Raw genomic sequence first — 18,439 nt, 5'->3', positions numbered from 1 at the left:
TTTTTTTTTTTTTTTGTACTGGGGATCAAACTCAGGTCCTTGCACTTGCAAGGCAGGTGGCAGAACCACTGAGCTAAATCCCCAGCTCCGTTGATGATAGTTTCATTTGTGCGCCAGGTGATTGACACAGAGAAGTCATTATAAAAATAATTAAATTCAAGGGAATAAACGAAGAGGGTTATGCCCGATGCTGCTTCATGAACCAAGGATAAAGACTCTGATTCTGTGTGCCTGATTCAAGAGGACAAAATAAGACACACACTGGGCTGGGAGTGAGAGTCAGGCTTGCTGCCCTACATTCATCCTGCAGGAAGGAGCAAGCAACCCTCAGCTCAGTGTGTCCCAGCTGCAGAGGGTTTTTTCTCCTCGAACTGCGGGCCAGCTATGCGTCCGCAGAGGGTCTCAGGTTGATGGAAGGCTTCACATCACGGCTGTTGCTGGTCAGTGACCTTCTTGGTGTTCAATAGATGCCCAGCCTGTTCTCCTCCAACTTCTAGTCCTGGGTTCAGTGAACAGAAAGAAAGGCGTTGAGAAGGTGTAGGTATGAGGAGTACTAAATACAGGACAATTTAGAGATGTTCCAGTGCAGGTAGGGGGTTATTTCCCATTTTCCCTTCGGTTTGGATTCACTGTCTGATAGACACGGACACTTGGGATTTTGTACCTTAGCAGGATTCCCGCTCATCTGCCTGCTCAGTGGCTGAGGCACATGGGATCCATCCTCAGGTTCTGGTTACCGAGTGGTGGTGGGTGTTACTGCTTAATCACTTGTCCACAGACATTTGTGCTCATACTTTCCTAGAAGCTACCTGTCTGAAACTACTCAAACAGTAGCGTGACACTTAGTAGCACTCAGTAACCGTTCATGTAACCGTGAATAATTAAATGCAATGGGCCACTGCTACAATTGATTTTACGAGCTTCCCTCCTCGGAGACAACTATTTGTTCGTAAGTAATAAGTTACTAAACAAAGAGTCACACGGAGTTTAGCCTGAGGTTGGGGAGACTGCAGGGGTGGGGAAAGGAAAAAGCACCTTGCCAGTTCGTGGAACAGGAGGACCCCATTCTTCCCCTCCCCCGCCTGGAGAGTTGCCCACCTAGGACACACACGTGGCTCCTTTCAGGTAGGCGGGGAAGTCTAATATTTGGGGGACTTCTTTCCTGGGCTGCTACAACCATTCTTGTCCTATCAACCTACGTTTAAATGAAGTTAAGCAGCAGTTCAAAAATGCTCCTATAGCCTTGCAAAATGGGTTTCCAGCTTGTGACAAAGGGACTGAAGGACTACGATTATGCACCCTTCCGACTTCAAAGGCCAGAAACCAGGGACTGGGCTGTGTCCGGCTTCCCTCCTCTGTCCTGATTTACAACTCCACCCCCAGCTCTCTTCTGCATACTTTCCCACGTGAAGTGAGTTATTTATCTTCTTTAACAGTCAACTCAATTTCTTCCAAAAGAATGTTCCCCCAAGCACTACTGTAATTTATTCCAGTGCTGAATTACTATTGTAATCACAAGGTCCCGAAAATAGCTTCTATTGCTCCTGCAGCTGCAGCCACCTCGCACACCCAAACCTTTTCCCTCTCTTCCTGCTGCTTTCCAGCGAGAATCTTACAGCCCTGGAAGCCTCCCATGGTCTCGCTCTGCCAGCCTCTCTACATCCTGTCTGGTGCTGGTATAATCCCGGCTCAGCCATGTCATCCTACAGGATCCAGTGCATTTTCCTGCTCCTAGAGTAGAGCAACCTCTTCCTCCACCCGAGTGGTTTCGTGCTCTCCTCTGGTCTCTTCCTACCCTGTCCTTCTGGGAGCCTCCTCTCTAACTGCCTAGATGTGGTTGGCCATCCCTATGTATACACAGCACAGTAGGTCCTTTCCAGCTCATTATTTCGGTGGGTGTTTGTCCGATGCCTGGCTTCCTCTGAAAGCTCTAAGTTCTCTGTGGACCAGGATCACTCTCAGCCCGTCACTCGGCTCCTGATTCTTGCACTGTGCCTGGACAAGACACATAATTATTATGCATTAAAAACATTTCTGTCCAATTAACATCTCTATGGCTGGGAGTCAAAGGGTGGTGATTATTTTCCTTATGTCAGGGTTTATTTTTTAAAAATTGTGTTGACTTTTGAGATAATCAGATTCAAATGCAGTTTTAAGAAATCACATTTTCTTTACTCACTTTCCCCCTGTGTAACTACAGTACAGCATCACAGCCAGGAGACTGATATTGATAGTCTACTGATCTTAGATTTTACTAACGTTGCATATGCTGTTGTGTTTGATATGTACGATTAACTTTATTTTATTTTCTCATATTTGTGGATCCATGGACCCCATCACAATCAAATGTGGGACAGTTTCATCAGGAAGGCTCTGCTTGTCTCTCTTTTATATCCATACCCACCTCCCCTGCTCCCCTCCTCCTAGCCTCTGGCCACCAGTGATCCTATCTTCAAAGCTTTAAATCCCTTTAGGAATGTCACATAAATTGAATCATGCAGTATATAAAGTTTTGCAAAATCTTTTTGTTTTCCTCCACTTAACACAAGTTCCTTGATAGGTACCTAAGTTGTTGCATAAGGCAATGGTTTTCTCTGTCTTGGTTGTGAATACTATTTCTGTTTTTTGAGACAGGGTCTCACTATATAGGTGAGACTGTCTTGGAACTCACTGTGTAGCCCAGGCTGGTCTCGAACTCTCAGTGATCCTCCTGCCTGAGCCTCCGGAGTGCTGGGATTAAAGGCGTGCACCACCACGCCCGGCTGTGAATGCTATGCCATTGTACGAATGCATCACCATTTGTTTAGCCATTCGATCTCCCTGGGATATTTGGGTTTCTAGTTTTTGACCATTATACGTACATCTGCTCTGAACCTTCAGCCATAGCTTCCTGTGTGAAAATAAGTTTTCATTTCTCTTGGATAAATGCTTAAAGGATATAGTTTCTGGGTCATATGGCAAGCATATGTTTAGTGTTTTTTTTCTTAAGAAATTGGCACACTTTTTGGGTGGCTGTACCATCTTACATCCACACTAGCAATAGATCAGTGGTTTGGTCTCTTCAGATTCTTGCCAGCATTTGGTGTATTGCTTTATTTACTTTTTTTTTTTTCCATTTTAGCCATTCTAGTAAGTTGTGTTGCCATATCTCCTTGTAGTGTTCCCTTCCACTTCTGTACTGGCCAATGATGCTATCTTTCTGTACGTTCTACCCAGTGGAATGTCTGTCTTTTGTCCTTTCCCCACTTTTTGAGAAATTTTAACTTGTTGAGTTTTGAGAGCTCTTTGTGTATTCTTGAATTAACAACCTTGAGTCCGCTGCCTTCATTTTCAGATGAGAAGACCGAGGGTCCCAGTGGTAGAATGGCTTTCCCAGTCAGTCGCTGAGAAGGAAGAGGGGGAAATCAGCGTCTCCTGATTCTCACAGCCCTGCTCAGTGTTACCTGACTCAGCAGCCTGCCTCTGCTGTAGCCCACACAGCTTTGATGAAGCAGACGTCTCTTTTCTAGGCGTGCTACCTTCTAGAGTGAGCTGTTGAAAGCAAATCCTCCAAAGTTTCTCACTGGTTAATTATCTCAGCTCCCTACCTAGTAAAAACAGATGGCAAGGATCACTGTACTTAATCCTACACACACTAGAGCTGCTCTGGCTTGTGTCTAGATGTTCCCCCAAAGTCTCATGTGGTCATAGGTGGGGCTTTTCAGAGGTGGCTGGATCTAGAGTGTGTGATGCTGGGATCAAGGATGTGTGATTACTAAATTAGTCCACTGATTGGTTTGGTGTAGTTCTGGGTGTGAGTGCTACCTGCTCTAAGGGCCAGTAGCCTAGATAGAATATAAAGGGACAGAAAGAAGCTATTATCCCTTGTCGCTTGCTGCTGTCTGCCTGCCTTGCTTTGCCATGAACCATATCCCCTCTGCCATGTGCCACCCTGCCTTGAAGTCAGCCGATTATGGACTGAAACCTCTACAAACTGTGAGCTAAATAACCCTTTCCTCCTTTAACTTTGGTTGTTGCATATTTTGTCTCAGCAATGAGAATAAAAAAATGACAAGACCAAGGCTGCCAAGTACCACCACACTCAATCTCACACACAGTACGGCTGACAACGCCACAGCACCCAATCCCACACACAGACGCAGCCACACTTAACTCCCTGCTTCTCCTCCTCTCTCCTGTCTTGCACAGCTTGCTTCTCTCTGTTCCCCACAAAGCGGGGGTCCTGTAGGGCTGGCCTGGTCTTGGCATCCTGTCCTTCTTCCCAGAGCGCTCTGCAAAGAGCAGATGCACAGTGTCTTTCTCTGCCTCCACAGGCCTACCTGACACTGGCTGTGCTTCTCTTCCATGAGGGTATTTTCATACCGTAGATCCTCTCAGAGTAACTCCACCCAGCCATTGTAACTGAGACAATCCTCTTCATTAATTTAATTGCATTCCCATCATTTCCAGGAAAGTCCTTTCCACAGTATCACTTACAAGGCAGGGAGCTTCCTATCTGTTTTGAAATTCTTTTCTTCTATTTAGTTCCAAGAATTGGATTTCTTCACAGAGGTCATTGCTCAACTTCATGTCCACATAATTTAGGGCAAAGCTTCTCAATCTGCTGCATTGAGCTGGAAAACCCAAGTCCCAATGTTTCATGCAAAGAATTGATAATACCTGTGCGGAAGGCTTTCTTGGTCCCAGCAGAATGGGAAAATTAGTGATTGGAGCCCATGGCCTCCTGTACTCCCATGGTTTGATAAATTAGGCTGAGTCACTTGTATTTTTATAGTTTCAAACTACTCATAGAAATAGGCCATTTTGTCTTTTCAAAGCCGAGTAATAATGTTGGAATAATTTGGCAGTGAACTGACACCCACCTCTCTGATCTAAGCATGGGGGAAGGAAAGACATTTGTCTCACATCCACGCTTTGGAGGGAAATGCTCTTTAAGGAATTATGAGGGAGAAGATTTCATTTACAAGGCATTCAAGCTTTCTTCTGACACATCATGCTTAATATCAATTACCCATCTTTCTCTTTCTTTGTACCACCCTCGGGATTCTCCCCGAGAAGCTAACTTTAATCTTCTGCTTGGTTTCAAAACTACGTTAGACTGACCTCTTTGTTTTTCATTTTGGGAAGGAATAATTAGCCAGCAGAAATTAAGTTTTAAAACTGAACTTTTTGCATAGATTTCCTCCAGCTCCTCAGCCCCTGTGGGTGATACAAGCGGAAACTCTGCAGGGCCTTCACTTCGCGCTGCGTGGCAGTTGCCAGAAAGAGGAACTGTGCCCTGGACATCAACTAGAATAACGCTTTGGGTGTCATAAATTTATTCTTCTGTCCCTTCAGGGGGAGATTTCAGGGTTCTCGAAGTCCAACATCTTGGAAGGAGGACAAGAAATTTTCATAGCCTGGAGGACAAAGAAATCCGATGAGAAATCCTGCTGATAATTGTAGCATTTAAGACTACCAAGGGCCAAGCACATGTTTTAACTGCTTTTATTTTAAATAAATAATAAGATTCAAACCATCAGGAAGCCTGCAGGTTTATGTAGGTCTAGTTGGGTTCTTCTGTTAGTACTTTCTCGAACGCACTGGGATGTACAGTCCACTTCATCCAGTCTGTTCTGAATTTCAATCAATTAAAATCACTCCTTCTCACTGTGTCCCCTAATACCATAGTTCATTCCTCTCTGATTCGTTTTCTCCTATCTTCCTTTTCCTCCTGTTCTTTTATTTTCTTTCCCTTTGACTGCTGCTTCCCATGAATGGGTACTTCTTTGGATTGTGGCCCCTGACTCTGGCCTCCCCAGTTTCTTCTCAGGATGTGGTAGCTGCTAAGCAAGGCAGGTACCATTAGGGGAAAATGCCCACAACTAGGAGTCAAGGAGAGTGCAAGCAGGTACCTCTTTAAAACACTATTACTGGGCTGGGGATTTAGCTCAGTCGTTCAGCTGCCTGCCTCACAAGTTCAAGGTCTTGAGTTTGATCCCTGGTACCCCCCCGAAAAAAGACTATTACTGCTACTTCAAAGTTCTTGTTTCTTTTTGTTTCCACTAATATTCTTTCAAGGGACTTAGGAGGAACACTGACACATGGTCTGTAAAGTAAATTTGACTCACTACAATACTGAACTCAGGAAACACAGAAGTATTGGGGTCCATCTACAATCTTTTAAAATGTGCTATCTATAACCTTAAAATGAGCACACTCTGAAATGTACATCTTACAATGAGCATGATCAGAAACATGCACCTTACACTGAGCATGCTCGGAAATGTGCACCTTACGCTGAGCATGCTCAGAAACATTCACCTTACACTGAGCATGCTCAGAAATGTGCACCTTACAATGAGCATGAACGGAAATGTTCACTTTACATAGAGCATGCTCAACTGTGTGTCTGCCTCAAGTGCTTTCCTGTGTGGACATGAATCACACATACAGAATAAAACCCCTGTGCTTCCTTTGTACAGGGAGAGCACTTGCTGCAAGTGATGAATCTTTCTCCATTCTTTTATCTTCTGATTGTGCTCAGTGGCTCTGCACTCACCAAGAAGTTCAGTTACACATCCCCCCCACATCTCTCAGTCCCAATGACATTTGTTAACTCAAGAGAAGAAGGTTCTCCGATTCTTGCTATTAACAGATTCCAGTGAAAGAAGTAAAAGATGGGGCCTTTGTCACATATGGATTTCCATAAAATATGCTTACAAATGAAATGTTTTCAAGAAGCAATTGGTGCTATTCAAGAAAGCAAAGACGTAGAGAAGAGCGCGGTATTGGATTTAAGGATGGTGATTTAAGGATGATGGTGCTGATGACAACCACACTTGGCCTTCCTGTTTATCAAACCTCTTCAATTTTACCACCTCAGTCCATCATAATAGCCCTGGAGATCAGTCGGATCGATATTGTTTACACCATTTTATACAGCAGCCAAAGCTTTGATAAATTAGTGATGCGCCCAAGGGCCCGACACCAGGAAAGGAGATGAAATCAGGGGCCTGGCCTGTGTTTTAGGACTTTGATCCAGGACTGAATTGCTCCTGTGGAATGTAGTCTAATCAGAAGGCCAGTCACTGCCAGATGGTGCCAGGTAATTAAACTATCACAAAGGTTTGGGTAAACAGGAGGGGAAAACAAACATTGACTGACCAATGAAACAGACTAGTTCACCAGAAGGAATACGTGGAGGGTTTATCTGCAGCAACAGGTTCTAGTTATCTCCAAAGCATTCCCAAGCCAGGAGACAGCTGGGCAATGGGTATGGAAGGCGTGGAAAGCGTGAATAGCCGTAACAGTAAGCCAGTGACTCAGGATCTCCAAAGTCCTTTCGCTTCTCTGTAAATGGCAGGGTGTGGGGAGGATTAAATAATGTGTAAAGTGCCTGGCACAAACAGCACATCCAATAAATGTTGCCAGTGTTTTAAGAGTAAAAATGATTATATTTTACCATGTAAGAGGAAATAGCAGATACTAAAGATTTATTAACAAAGGCATTCTTTGGTGTATTTTTGTAAATAATGGTGAAAAGTTGTAAGCAACCTCATATCCAACAATAAAGAGCTGCTGGCATATCTAGGAGCTAGATTACTAGACAATCATTTAAAAGGACAAGGAAATATATTGTTACCTCATGAAAACAGCTTTGTCATTTACTGTATTTTAAAAGATAATTATAAAATACTAAGGTAAAGTGTATGTACATGTAGAGAGATAGGCACAGATATAAATCCGGATGAGTTTACAGCACTATGTTAACAATAATTGAACCTGAGGAGAGAATCGCATGTGCTTTTTAAATTTTACTTTGGCTTACCCACATTTAATTTTTCAACAGCATGTACTCACGTAAAGTGTTCTTTATTTTTATATTTCAGGCTTTCTGGTCTCCCCTTCTCTTCCTCAGGTTATCAGTTCTGTGCCGTAGGGGACTTGACAGAGACACTATTCATCAAGTAGTCAGTTAACAAGCATTTTAAAAAGTAGTATCTGCTATAGCCCAAGCCCTATCCAGTCCCTGAGCAGAGGTAGGAAGGTGGACAGTACTAGTCTCAAAGGAGTTGCACTGGGCGGAGAGAAGACCCCAGCAAACACATCTAGGAGGGCAGGTGGAGCCAGTGCCCAGAGGCAGTGGGCTGTCTCAGGGGCCACCCCCACCAGCACACACCGCTGCTCCTCCGGCCCCGGGGGCCCGAGAGCAGAGTGTCATTGACTTGGACAAAGGCTGCCCGTCTCTCGAAGGCACAATCTGCTCCGAGGTAACACACTAGCTATGTCAACACAGGTAATTTATACCACCGTGTGAGTCACCTCCTGAGAGCTGGTTATCTGCCCTTGAGGGGACAGAGCTGGGAGTGCGAGTACACCCCGCGAGAGGCGGGCAGAGGAATCTGGTTTCACTGATCCCTCTTCAACACAGGAGAGGTCACAAAGGTGAGGTGGCCCGGGCCCCATGTGCAGGAGGCCCTTGCCTGGTGAGCAGGCTTCTCAGCTTTCTAAGGAATCCACGAGCTGACCTGGTCTGGACACTTTCTTATAGATCTGAAACACATCCTACCTTTGCTCCTCTTCTCTTTTTCTTTCTTGCCTTCCCCGATTTCCCCTGTGTGGTTCAGAAGCAAATCTATTTTCATCCCCAGCCAACCTCCACTCCTCTCTTGTTTTCCTCCCAGCTGGGCAGAAGCTTGCTGTCTTCCCTGACACGCTTCATCTGTGACATTTCTCTGTGCTGCTCTGTGCAGTGATAAACACAGGCTGGAGCGGATGACCCTAAGAGCAGGCCTTGCCCACGGTGCGGTGACAGTGTTAGGCACACACACCACCAGCCTCCATTCTCCGCCTGTGGGCAGGTCAGACGCCTAGTTTAATAGCACTGTTGCATGGGTTGAATGAATACACACAGGAAACAGTATTCACTCTGCAGAGCACCACTCAGCTGTCCACACTGAGACTTCATGACAAGTTGCCAAGGCAACGGCCAGCCCTGGTGCCCTGCTCGGAATCTTCCTCTCACCTCTGGCCGCCACTCGTGGAAAGAGCAGAACCCTGGGTCTAGGGGAACCAGTGGCCCAGGTTGGCATTTAACCAAATGGTGAAAGAGAGGGTTCCACCGTCAACCTGACTGGCTCAGGGAGGGGAGCTGGTACTGTGGTGTCCGTGTGATGATCTGTACAGCAGAATGAGCTTCGATTTCTGAAGGGAAGGGGTGAGGAGGAGAAAGAGAAGAAAGCTCAGATGAGCAGAGACATTTCCAGAGCCAACGAGGTGTTTAATCACCAAGTTGATTTTCCCTGTGCCTGGTGCAGTCTCTCCCTATCTGGCCAGACTCCAGTGTCGTTAAGGACAACTGATTCTTGGGGAAGGGCGTTTTGGATGGAGGGCCCGGCATGGCAGAGCCCTTGCTCAGGGGAGCGTGTGCAGTGCCCTGGAGGAGCCTGAGTGGGGCACTGACCTCGGGAAGAGGTCAGATTTTTGTAATGAGCCAGATCAGAGATGGTGAGGCGGTTTGGGCAGAGCGGTCTGATTCTGGTGTAGTTCCAGAGTAGGACTTCTCGGTGGATTGGATATGGAGTAAAGAAGAACAAGACCTCCACGTGCTGCACATATACATGTTTGATTGTCGGTAATAAAGCACAGCAGCACTGCATATCACACTGTTAGCAATAGCTGCCTGAAGGGGAGGAAAACTGTGCTTACAGGAAGGTGCACATTTCCATGCCATCTGCCCTATGGCAGATCGTGCTCTGGACTTTGCGCTTTGAAAGCAACACCCAGTAATATGCGTGGAAAAGGATTATCTCTCCACCGTGCAGATATTGGTGGGACTCACTGAACAGTTTGTCCTTGCCTCTTTCCCATCTCCAAAGCAGGCCGGGGCTGTCTGCAACTTTTTCTTCCCTTGTCCCCCATCTGCTGAGTGCTTGGCGCTATGGAGAATGACGTGTGCTCTTTCACTTCGTGTGTACAAAATACAAACATGGAGGAGAAAACTTCAACTCAAAACTTGCTGTCTCTGATAGGAGGGGCGACTCACGCCTGCGGCTACACAGCTGTTTCTTAATACCTCGTATCGTTAACATAGAAAGAGGAAGATGGAGCCCTCACCCCCTCCCCACGTCTAAGTCATGGGAAGGATGTTCTGAGGCCAGTGTCTTCTCTACCCTGAGATTCCTTTGTTTCACTTCCCCTTTCCTTTCCCTTCTTATAATTGTGGTTCTGATGAGGCACAGTCAAGACTCACCAGAGGCTGCTGTGTCTGGTGTCTGGGGTTCTCCATACCCGTTCCTGCTCTGCTCAGAAAGTTGTGTGGTCACAGCAAAGGGCAAGGACACTGCGAAGTTCATGGAGCTCCACAGCAGTCGTCATCCAGTTCCACGGGGGCTGGGAGAGGCCCAGGGAGGGGCAGGTTGCTATTTATAGTCTGCCTAGGAGTAGCTCCAATGTGCCATAAAAACGCTTGTCACCCACACAGAACCTGCAAGTCTTCACACAGAGCCCTGGAGAAGGGGGCCACAGAAATATCTTCTAGGACTTCCCCTCTCCTGGCTCTCCCAGCAGCCCTGGAGTGACGAGTTCTCACTCCTCAGCCGATGTCCTGGATACTACGTGTTCGTACCGGGCTTAGCCCTGTGTTGTCCTCTCTGTATTTGAACAAGGCTGTCGACATCTCTCCCCTCAACTTCAGGATCCTCCTGGGCAGGTTGGGCAGGTTGTAGCCAGGCCCTTACCTAGAGGTGCTTTATTCTTCATCCAAGTCCAGAGCCCCCGGGACCTTCTGCCCATTCCCCTCTGTGCTGGGGATCCCCACCTAGGAGATATATATCTATATATATATATAGATATATATAGATATATATAGATATATATAGATATATATAGATATATATAGATATATATAGATATATATAGATATATATAGATATATATAGATATATATAGATATATATAGATATATATAGATATATATAGATATATATAGATATATATAGATATATATAGATATATATAGATATATATAGATATATATAGATATATATATATGCTTTTTTGAAAGATGTTCAGCCGCTGGGTCTGAGGCAAGCGTTTCCTAAATCCTCTCACCCATGTGTCCACCTCGAGCTCCCAGAATGCCCTGGCCTCTCTTCCGCATGCTCTGCCCCCACCCCGCATCTCCATTTCACTGTGTACAAATTCAACTCAAATGCCAAATGCCTCAAAACAAACTTCTCCTCACCTTCTCTCACTTGTGACAAGACTCTGAATTTCCTCCCTCGCCTCTCTTCTGGAAATTCTTTCCACTTCTCTTTTCCTCATTGACTGGAAACACTGAGGGAAACCAGAGTTGGCTGTTTGTCTGCCTTCCCAGAAACTTGAATAAATTTCTAACAAATCAAAGTCATAAATGTAGTGGTTAAGAGTGAGCAGCTTTTGCATCTTGCTGTCCCACTTAGATGACGGGGAACTGACTACTGTCCATCTTCCCATCTGGAAAATAGAGATAATAACAATGGTCAGCTTGCAGGCAGTGAGGCAATTTAATAATGGTCACCGTTTCTCCAGCGGGTCTTGCTCATTAAAACCCTTCGGTTTCTAAGCACTTAATTTGAACAACAACCCCAGAGTGTTATCCATATACACAAGCTAACCTTTGCTTATAAAATCCTCAAGATCATGGGTATATGAAGGCTCAGTGAAGTGATTTGTGTTCATAAAGATTTAGAGAACACGGTGAAATCAGCAAACCTCGGAAGGAAATAAATAATATGAGGATGGAGGCTATTTTGATACAAAGCAATCTCCATGGATCTTATTTATAAAGGGAATTCATTTGAATTTGTCAACAGGCTTCTGCTAAATGAAATTGGTCAGAGAGCTATAATTTAAGGCTGTAATAAAGACATTAGCTGTCCTAACTGTAACAACAAGAGGTTCTGCAGTGCAGAGGCCCCCACAAAATGCCAGATACACTCACCTCTGCTTTCCACATTCCTCAGTGTGACTCAAGAGTGGTTCGGACTAAATGGTCAAACAGCTGTCCCCGAGCCTGTGATCAGCGTGTTCAACCGGCTGGACACAAGTCCAAGTGATGGGAAGATGTCAGCAATGCTGGCACTAACTTCACTTTCCAGCCCAGCACGTGGAGAGCTTGGACGCCCTCGCTCCATCCAACAACAAGGAAGGCGTTGAAGAAATCAGTAGCTCTCCTTAGCTCACTGGGAGGAAAGAGGTCACAGGGAGACTGGAGAGACAGACAGGAGAACCGACAATCATGGATGCTTGCAGCAGAAGCCTCCGAGGGAACGAAACAGTGTGGGCCGCTCTGAGAGTAAAAACTCCAGGGCGGCCTGGTCACAGGGGCCTCACAGTTCTGTGAGTTTTACCTCTGGGACTCTGACCAGGTTTGCATAGTGTCCTCCTCCCCATCCGCGTATCCCAGCCTGCAGGAGGGGAGGAGTGGGGGGTTGGCCTTCTCCTGGAAACTGTGTATACTGGAGCTTGGCGCATCAGCCAGACTTAGCTATGAGGCCACGCTTATGTTCGAGGGCATCTGGGGGACCAGGAAGGACCTGGGAGAGATCAGAGTGCTGCCCCTAAAGAAAGTGGAGGATGGAGCCAGCTGTCTCCCCCATGACCTCAGGTCTGTCCTTAGGACTGCCGGGGCTCAGAACCTGAAGTGTGAGCATTGCGTTGAAGGTGCTATTTGTTCCCTCTGCCAGAAACGCCCCTGCAGTCCCTTCCCCATCTTCTGACCAGAGCTCAATGGAGGTGCCACTCCCTTGGCTCTGAAGACAAGGTCACATCCCCGACCCACATATCCAGGGCACATCCCTCCTTAGCCCCTTCTCCCTCTTACGTCACACACTGTGATCACAAGTGGGTGCTGCAGGGCTGAAACGTAGTCCTTTCACCATGTATTCCTGGTCTCCAGCACAGTGCTCAGGCTGAAGGAGAGCGTTCACCCAGAGAGGGCTGCAGACAATGGTTGAAGAGTGAGCGGGGACCTGTGGGACTGTGAGAGATGTGCGTGTGCTCAGTGGCCAGGGCCGCTCTCAGCCACTTAAAAGAGAACTTAGTTCTTGAACATGGGAGGTGGCCCTGCCCTCACTCCTGCTTTACACTGCAGGGGCCCAGAGTCTGCTATCCCACCTGCCACATTGCACCGCTCCTTGGACACAGCTGGCAATGAACCTGCACATCCTGAGGATCCCCGGGGAAGGGGTCGGTCTGAGTCAGCAACCTGCACTTTGCTATTTGTAAGTTAAGAATGGGTTTAACTGTTTTGCCTTCTTTTTCCACAGTAGTTTGGATTTGAGGGAGAATTAAGCGAGGGGACTTGGTGACTGGGATTCAAGTCTACCATCCCGCTTTTCTGTTGCACGTTAAGGTAGAGTGACCAACTCCTCCCAGCTTGACTGGGCTTCTTAAGCGTTCACCTTATGTCCTACGTCCAGGCACCTCACAGTCCTGTGCACTCTGGGATGATCAGTCTCTGAAGGCTGAGGGTCCTGTGTGAGCTTGAAACATTCCTTCCACACCCAGGCTGGTGGACCCCAGACATCAAGAGGGGCATCATGGCCCTGAGTGCCCCTTCCTGCCTCGTTTCCATTGTTCTCCCTGTTCCTCTCCCAGCAGGTGGCCTCTCCTGTGCAGGGACAGGACCTTCCCCCAAGGCCACAGGCCAAGGGAGGCAGGTGAGAGAGCAGGGCTGAGATACTCATCCAGCTCAGTATGTCCAGTCCCGGACTGTGAGGGAACTTGTTCCTTCCCTCCATGGAGAACGGGGAGGTAACGGATGGGTTAGGCTGGAGATTGTTTAGCCGCAGGCCTGTGATCATCCCTCAGGAATCTGCAGCCAGGCGTAAACTCAATTGGACTGACTTTTTAAAAATGTATTAGGTGAATATTAACACATTTGCATAGGCTTTTCCTCTACGCCCTTAAAATTATGCTCGAATGAGTCACACAATTACTCTACTTCCTGAGCTTAGGCTCAGTGGGAATCATCACTGTGAGAAGGAAAAACTATTTTAAATGGCCTCTTTTTAGTGCTGTATTTATGCCAAGCCCCAAGTGCCTGTGCAACTGTAAGGCATTCAGGATGTCGCCAAGTCGCTGTGACATCACAGGGCTGCTGTGGGTTAAGGGGTGACCCCGCCCTTAGCCCCTGACCAACGTCAGTTTCACAGAGTCTCACCTCTTCCCTTAGTGTTGGTCTTTGGTCTCAGCTAGAGTTATGTCATGAACTCAAATGGAAACGTTAAGTAAACTATTTCATTAGTTTTCTTTTCCAACTTACTAGCACAGACACATTTTTCCTTAATAGGGAAATGCATGCCTATATATTTCTTTAATCTAAGGAATTTCACTAAACAGGCACTGTGAATACAGCTTACAAGTTTTTCAATGGCTTATGCTATCTTATGGTTTATTTTCTAAGTTAATGAAGTGTTACATTTTAGATCCAAATTGCTCCCTAAAAGTCTTGTGTATTCAGAGGTGGGAAGGTGATCGGATCATGGGGTGCTGTACTTGTCAGTGGATTTGTCCAGGGATGAGTTTATGGCTGCATGTGCTGTTAGGAGGTAATGACTGACTGGTAGGAGCGGCCTACTGGAGACATGACCTGGAAGGGTGCATTTGTGTGCTGGCTCCTCTTTCTTTTTCCTTCCTGACTGCCATGAGGTAAGCAGCTTCTTTCACCAGGCCCTTCCACCATGCCTTTTCTGTCTTGGCACCAGCAGACCATGGACTGAGCCCACCAAAGCCATGAGACAAAATAACTGTCCCTTCGTTTAAGTTTCAGGGGTCAAGTGTATTGTCTCAGCAATAGGAAAGGGACCAGGATATACAGCATGGTTCTCAACATGACCCTGAAGAAAGCCCCACAGAGGAGGAGGAAGACAACATTGTATTGACCCAGTAGCTCCCTTTGTCTCCACCCCACTCACCAATTATTAGTGAACATTTGAAGGAAGAGGTCTGACTGTCGACTGTGGAATGACGTGGACATGCAGAATGATTGACGAGAGTCAGAATCCAGACTCAGAGTGATCTTACTGAGCTGGACTGGAAAGCAACTCAAACCTACATGGTAAAACTTACTTAACCAGGGTACGATTTTATTTAGTCAGAAAAAACCAAACCAAAACAATCCAAGAAATTGTGTTAGTATAAAAAACAAGTCAAACTGAAGTCAATTGTCTTTTCCATTGCTGCTAAAATCCAGTATAGCAATTACGTTGCATTAAAGAAAAAAAAAATGTGGCCAGCACAAAGTGGGAGAGATGTCTGCTGAATTTTAACCAGAGTAGACTGCATTAGAAACTTTTCTTATATTCTGTATCCTGCATTTGTGTAGGATCAGGGGTGAACTAAAATATGTTCAGAGGAGAGTACTGAGGGTTTGGAAACTGTTATGTATAAGGGACCCTTATTTGGACCAGGGATATTCTGCTTTAAAAAAAGATTTTGGGATGCTTTAAAACTGTTCTTACGTACTGAGATCAACTGAGAACTCAAGACTGGCCTGGGGAGACAGCGCATCAGCACTTCCCCCACCATCCATCGCTTCTACAGTTTCCCTTTTTCTCTGAGATGATGCCGCAAACGGAAGTGAGTTATTACTGTATTTAGTACATGTCAACATCAATTAATTTTAGTGCCATCTTGCATGACATCTTTCCTATTTTTCTAGCTATGAAAATAGTCGCTGGTCACAGGAAGGAGTGCTCACGATCCTGTGAGGTTCATCCTGTCTAGATCACAAAGGAAGCTCTAATGCCCTTTATTGTGACTCCACGCCCCAGGAACCCATGAATCTGCTTCCTCCTCATCTTCACAGCTCCTGTGTCCTCCTTCTAATTTATTCTGTCTGAGGATTCTACCTCAGTCCCTGGGGTTTGGGACTACCGAGGCAGCCCTGGCGCACCTTGTCCTCCATCCTTTTTATCTCACGACGTTCCAGATATTGCACACCACATGGAGGTCTGGCCTGTCCTATTCTGGGGATGGAGACCTGTGGCCTGTGTGACATGAGGCAATGGTACACACCAGCGACATTAGCTGCTGAGTGCAAATCAGAGGTTCTGCTCAGGGCATTGAGGCAAGGGGAGTCTGAGGGGCAGCTCCTGTCTTCCCATCCTGCAGGGAGCACCCAGCCCTGGGGTCTGTGGCAGCTCCATCCGGGGGAAGGTCTGGCAGATGTTTAGAAAATGATCAGATGCACCCATCCTTCAGAGTCTCAGGAATGGGGTGCTGTTCCCAAGCAACGGGCAGCAGGAGGAACCTGGGTGACCCCTGGGGTCTTTGTCAGTCTGAGAGAAGTGATCATGTGGCTTATAAATCCTCATCTGGGGAATAGCGGTAGAGTTGACAGGAAATCACAAAATGACTTGTTTTGCTGCTCTCAGCCTCCTGGGTTTCTAGGGCTCAGGGCCAAAATTTGGAGGCTGGGAAAAGAAGGGAATGTTAGGACATGTGACTGCAGCTCTGTTTCTCCAGACCAAAGCTTAGACAGCCAGTTTCTCTCATGTCCATTGTGAAAACACTCCCTAGGATAATCCTAGGATCCTAGGGTGAGAGGAGCAGGAATTTACCCCCTTGCTTCCTCGTTCCTTCTGAATACTGTTCCCAGGAGTAGGGGGCCAGCCTGGAGCAGCCAAGGTCTCTGCTGTCCCGTCACAGGGTCTACTAAGAACATGCAGCCCAGAGAGCATCTCTTCACTAGACCTGGTGACCTTGGAAGTGGGCCTGATACCCAAGTTCCCTGCCACACATCCCCCTGGGAGCTGGAACATGTGTTACCAGTGCTATGTTTCCTGATTGTGGTGTTGGGGCAGGTGGCGTGTGGGAGCCTGGGTAATGTTATTAAGCTTGAGCCCAGCTCTATTCTTTTCCCTGGCCTTAGCCCATCCGCTGCTGATGGCCTCATGGTGGGACCTGCTCCCCCCATGGGAGGAGCCTGCAGGGGGCATCCCCAGACTTCTTCCCGTCCCTGGTGGTTGATCTTTAGGGACTGCAGGGAAGGTCATGTCAACTCCTAGGACCTGCTGGCCCTGGGGACTTGGAGCCACAGGCCAGTTCATCCAGAAGTTTTGATGATGCCAGAGGGTGCACATGATGTCACTCTTCATCTTGAGGTCCCTCACGTGGTTTCCTATCTTTAGACTGGCTGTTCATTGGGGGGAGATTCATGGCAGGACTGGATGGATGTAAAGCTTTACCATTTTGCTGCTGTTCCCCGCACGATGAAGGGCAGTGCAGGAGGACTTCCATGACGACATTAGCAACAATAATGATGACAAGGTTCATTGTGTGCTTGCTGGGGAGGGGGCAGTCAGCTGAGAACGGCTTGGTTTGCTTATTTTATGTAATTCTTCACAATGACCTTCTAATATGCTATTGATGACTTCATCTCCCTGATATAAAAATGAGGCTGAAGAAGGTAAGGCACTTCACAGGGCCGAGAGCCTCATGATGGCCAAGGACGATGGACTTGAGCCAAGGCCATGCATGGAGTTGTTGAGTTCTCCTGACCTTGACTTCGAGTCTCAGCTGTGGATACACCAGCTTCAATGGGCTCTGCACCAGCTCCTGATCCAGAAGCCCTCCTCAAATAGCTTCCCTCACCCCGCTGAACATGTAGAGCTGTTTAAGAATCCAACTGGGGGTGGAGACCAACAGGCTGCAGGTGCTGGAACCAAGGGACGAGGTGGAGTGACCAGCGAGGAGCCCTCAGGAAGTCTGCACGCTGGGTGTGGGAAGCAGCAGCGTGGCCCCAGCACACAGGTGGCCTTAGAGTCCCTCCTATTCCTCCATAGCTTTGCACATCTGAATCTGTCTCACACACACACACACACACACACACAATGTGGCGGGCACTAGCTGTGTTTCTGTCAGTGGATGAAGAAATTCGCAAAGCTTAAATGTGTGCAGGTAGGGAGACAGAACTCAAGGAGACCGACTGTCCCCGAATGAGACACAACAGAAACTTATAAATTGTGCTAATGCACATCCTACTAGCAATTGTCATAGCAGTCCCGATGTGGGGACAGCAGAGACAGGAATGAGCAGGGCGGCTCCTCTTCTTACACGTTTTGCTCAAGGTCTCATCTCAGAGCAGTGCTCACAGCAGAATTTGGGCCTCAGCAGGCAGATAATTCTGGCATCAGACTGTCTGGTAATTTGGGTTATGAAATTTCCTGGGGAAGACAGAACAATCCACTCACTTCAGCTTTATGCAAATGTAAATTTAATTCCACTTAAAAACAATTTCTGAAAGGTCTTTTGTTTCCTCCTCTGTGCTAGAAAATTGTGAAAGTTCCCAAGTACAAAACTTTATTTTGACTTTAAGAGACATAATGAAGGATTCAAGGCATAGGGACGGGAAGCAAATAATAATAGAAGGTGTTGCAGGTCTCAGAATGGCAGAGTGGCTCTGTTAGAC

This window comes from Fukomys damarensis, unplaced genomic scaffold, assembly GCF_012274545.1.
Source record: "Fukomys damarensis isolate Sample0158 unplaced genomic scaffold, DMR_v1.0_HiC HiC_scaffold_20, whole genome shotgun sequence".
Taxonomy (NCBI): Eukaryota; Metazoa; Chordata; class Mammalia; order Rodentia; family Bathyergidae; genus Fukomys; species Fukomys damarensis.
This window is presented reverse-complemented; position numbering follows the sequence as displayed.